Source organism: Nelumbo nucifera, chromosome 1 (assembly GCF_055504915.1).
Source record: "Nelumbo nucifera cultivar China Antique chromosome 1, China Antique-T2T, whole genome shotgun sequence".
In the NCBI taxonomy this organism is placed as follows: domain Eukaryota; kingdom Viridiplantae; phylum Streptophyta; class Magnoliopsida; order Proteales; family Nelumbonaceae; genus Nelumbo; species Nelumbo nucifera.
The window spans coordinates 32,277,216-32,282,492 of record NC_142649.1 but is presented as its reverse complement, the minus strand read 5'-3'; positions in this window follow the sequence as shown (position 1 = coordinate 32,282,492).

The window sequence follows — 5,277 nt, the reverse complement described above, 5'->3', positions numbered from 1 at the left end:
GAGAATTTAGCTTTTTCTTTCGTTGTTCCCATAGACGATGCCAAATGATGTAGCACGATCTGGCTGCTCTTGCATGACATGTGATTCGCACATTGGCTCGGATGCCAAATGATGTAATGCGATTTGGTTGTTCTTGCATGCCAAGTGACTCAGACGCTGATTAATGGGTAAACAGTGTCATACTTAGGTGATCTTAGTACGATCGGATTTGGAATTTTGCGATCTTACGTACCTGTGTTCCCACATTTCTAACTTACATGAGATAGGGTTCATGATCAAAATTATTCTGACCGAATAATTATAATCGGTTCTGACTTCATGTCTCGATATGAAGGGTAAACAATGTTGGATTTAGGTGATTTTGGTATCATTGGAATCTGAATTTTGGGATCTACATACCTATTAGGTTAGATTTGTGATGTTAGGCTTGGGATTGAAAAGGCTCCAAACCAAGGGTTGGGATGAGTTTAGTCTCTATGTCTTATGACGGAGGGGTAAACAATGTCAAATTTGGGTAGTCTTGGTATCGTTGGATTTGGAACTTCATGCTTCTACGTATCTATTGGTTTGATTTGATTAATTTGGTCGTCCGAAGAAAAAATACCAAAAATACCTCAAGGTTGATTAAGAGGTTGGATGAAGCATTGCTTGAAGATCAAAGTGCTACAAAAGAGACATATAAAGACTAAAGGCCACAAAAATGGGGTGTCTACACCAAAAAACAATATTCGTAAAGTAGTCAACTACTTGGCGTGTCAAAGTTCAAAAACTCTCAAAAGATCATCTGAGAGCATGGTGGATTCAAACCAAGCCAAGCCTACTATTTGGCTATTCAAGCTTGACTCGCTAAAAAATGTTAGGCTCGAACTCTATTCGAGCTAAAGACTTGAGCTCAATTTTAGATCGACTCAAAAGTGTTTGCATTCAAGCTCAACTTGACTCAAGTTCAACTATGAGCCAAGTGTCCTATGAAAATATTATTTTTTTCATTTTACATACAAAAAAATAAGAATTATAAAAGAAAATATTTATTATCATACATATGAAAAAATAAAAATATTTTACATATATAAAATATTACTATATATATAATAAAAAATATTTATTAGCTCACAAACCTCATGAGCCGAGCTCCACTTGGCTCGAGCTTGGCTCAATTAGCAAATGAGCCTATATATTGAGCTTAATTTTAACTTGAAGATCGGTTTAAAATGAGCATAATCGAGCTTTTCCTGAGGCAAGCTTGAATAGTTTGTGTATAGCTTGATTTACTTTCACTCCTAACCGATAGTCAACTACTTAAGCAAGATAGTTGACTTTCATACAGAGACAAATTTTTGAACTTTAGTAGTTGATTATTTATTTCTAATAGTTAACTACTTGGCTCTTCCTAAACCTCACTATTTCAAGTAGTCAACTACTTAGCCTTCCAAAGTTGTTTATAACAACTAGTCAACTATAAGAGAATGGTAGTTGACTACTTAATACTTGCTATAGATCTCTTTGGAATGCTCAAGTAATCGACTCCAAAGGCTAGGAGGTCGACTCCTTAGACTCCCAAAGATTGAATCAATGAACTTGATTTTCCACTTAAGTTAATGTTTGAAAAGTACTGCCTAAAGCCTTTACTAGGCTAATTATTGGCCTATAAGATTTTAAGTGACCCAAGATAGGTCCATATTTGAGCCCTTGTAATACACATACATATTAATTGCATCAAGTTCTTGTATATAAACCTCTTGAAATGAACTTATCTTCATCATTTCCAAGGGAAGATTCTTGCATTTCTTAACTAATCTTTAGTTTAATTGTGGGAAAACTATTGGCTTATGTTGGAGGGAGATTCAAAATTTCAAGATTCTCTCTCCTCCCTCTCTTGTGTTTGACTTTTCCTCTTCCCACTCTTGAGTGCATGGGAAGGGATCCATAGGAGGAGAGCACTATAGATATTCCATGCATGTGAGGGGGGGTTGGGGGTGCTTTTCACATAAGCGCGCCAAGTCATGCCGTGCCGGGGCAGGGTGAGTTTTAACTGGGGCGGGGCGAGGTTTGGTAAGCAAGTGCACGCCTACTAGTGGCCTATGGGCTGTTTTATCTTAGCAATCGATTTGCGATCACTCGGGTGCACCATAGGGGGCAAATTCGATTTTAAGGAGAGTGACCAAGTGGCACGACTCATCCCTCCTTCTCCCTACAATTCCAAATTTTTAGTTTTTGCAACATCACATCTCTACAATTTCGGTTTGAAAAGCGATTACCGATAAGTTCCATTCTGCCTTCTTTATTCTTTTCTACAACAGCTTATCTACACACTTGGATTCAAGCTTCATTAGTACTTGCAATGAATTTGTTGTCATCAAAACACATGGGGTCAATAGAGATCTTGGGCGGTGTGATGAATACGAACTACATATGTGGACAAACATCAAATAAAAGAAGACAAGCACTTGAACATGCAAAACATAGGCGAAGAAGTAATCAACAATTTATTATCATCAAAACAAATATGGTCAGCACAGATAGGGGAGCAACTTGGGCGGGCCCAGCCCGAGCCTAAGCTGGACCAACCCGGAATTTTACACGGGTTGGGCTCGGGCCTAAGAAGTCGGCTTTTTTTATTTTTCAGGTCGAGCTCGGGCCTAGCCCTTAGGTAGCCCTAACCTGGCCCAATTATATACATTTATACATATATGTGTATATATGTAAATGTCGCATACATATTTACATACATAGATATATGTATATATATTCACATAAATACATTTATATATAATTTTAGATTGGGTTCATTAACCAACCCGATCCCAGCCTGAGTGCATCAAATTACTGGGCAGGATGGCCTCGGGTTGGGAAAATCGGGCTTGGGCCTTAAGCCCAAATTTTAGGGTCGGGCCTGAGTTGACCAAAAACCCGACCCAACCCACCCGACTTGCACCACTAAACACAGAGAACTTAAGAGACGTGATGAATAAGAACTACATGTGTGAACAAACATCAAACTAGGGGTGTCAATGGTATTAGAAAATATGATTTTGAATTCAAGATTTGACACAATCGAATCAAATTTCGATATGACCAAATTCGATTTGATAAATATTCGAATTCAATAGATAATTTAATTCTTATATATAATACTACATGAAATATTTAAACACTTTATATAATTTATATATAACATTTAAATTATATAAATAATTTATATATTTATATATTTATATATTATATAAATAAAATATTTATTTTATATATTTATCAATTACCTAAAATAATTAGTCGATCGAATTCGAATCGAATTGAATATTCAAATATTTAATTGAATTCGAACATTGGTTTTCAATATCCATCAAATATCGAATTTTCTAATCGATTTCAAATTTGGATATTACCTGATTTGATTGAATTCGATCCATTTACACCTCTACTTCAAACAATAGAAAAACATTCGAACATGAGAAACATAGGGGATGAAGGAATCAACCTCTCATCGTGTGTGTGTGTGTGTGTGTGCACAAATTAAACTATTACTTTTTTGAAATTGGTCTCTCTTTAAATTTGAGAATACAAAAATTAAACTACTACTTTTAACCACATTCATGATTTTCTTCTCATTAAGTCTTACATTTATAGTATTACTTCCCATTTATGTTTATTGGATCATAATCTTAACTAAAACACCCATATCTTTGAATTTGGTCTCTCTTTGATTATAAGGGCAGAAAATATAATTTAAACTACTACTTTTGACCACATTTAATTCCACTCAATTAATTTTTACATTTAAGGTGTTAATTGCAACAAATTCTATCAATTAGATTTAACAATATAAAACCCATATCATCATTATATTTGTTCATACCTTATCCTAGCTATATAACAGCAATTTTCTTTTTTTACATGAATCCTGTTTCACCAATCAGTTCCATTATCCATTGTTTAAATCATTTCTTACTACTTATGCCAATGTCCTTGTTGGTCTACCACCAACTCTTTTAGCCCCTTTAACTCGCGACAAATCACTTATTCTAACAGGTGTTGTTGATGGTCTTCTATTCACGTAACGAAACCACCGTAGCATACTTTGTTTCATTTTGTCATTTATTTGAGCTAGTCATAAGTTTCTAAGGATGACTTCATTCCTGATTCTATAATTTCTAATTTTCGACTCCTCCACCTTAGCATTCACATGTTTGCCACACTCATTTTTAGAGGCATGCTATTTCTTGACTACCCAACACTTTGTTCCGTACAACATAGTTGGACTTACCACTCTTTTATAAAAATCTCCCTTTACTCTAAGTGGTATTTGTCTATCGCATAAAAGTCCATATGCATTCCACCTATATTAAAGGTTCAAAGTATTAGAAATGCCAAGTATATTGGAAAGGCAATTTTAAGAGACGTATTAGAATTCGCCTTGGATATGCATGTGTATCGGAGAAAAATTAAGATGTGTGAAAACACTACAAATATTTCAATAAATCATAAAAATACATCAATAACACTAAATATAAGACCTCAATGAGGTATATATACATTAAATTAATATATTTTAATGGTTTTATGAAAAAATACATCGTAGTTAATTATAATTTCATTAAAAAACCTATGCTTAATTATAATTAATAATTTAAAATTCTTAAGTTTTATGGGATGGGAAAAACCAACTCCCCTATCCAACCATAAAACAGGCATTGGCACAACTTCTAACTGAAAATATAATTAATAATTATTTATAAAGAAGAATTTTCAATTTCTTTGTGGATATGATAGAACATTCATAGAATTATAATATATTCAATCATTATGATCAAATGACATTATATAATTAATTAATATTTACTTTTTAATTATAAAAATAAAAAATAATAATTATTAAAGAAAAAATTTCAATTGCTTTGTGGATATGATAGATCATCCATAAAATTATAATATATTCAATCGTTGTGATTAAAATGATAAAATATAATTAATAATTAGTTATTTTTAATTTAAAAAATTAAAAAATTAAAGAAGAAGTTTCAATTGCTCAATTGATATGATAGATAAATCCATGGATCTAAAATATATTAAGGCCATGTTTGGGGGTGCTTAAAAATAAGTGCTTATTTGGGCCATTAAGCACTTATTGGTATTTGGGAATAAGCCCGAAATAAGTGCTGATTTTAAAAATAATGGCTTATTTTTTAAGCCCAATTTTCTGGCTTTTTTTAAGTGCTCATACAATGAGAACTTATTCAATTTTTTTCTTCCAAAATTAACCCCAGTTGAATTTTAAAA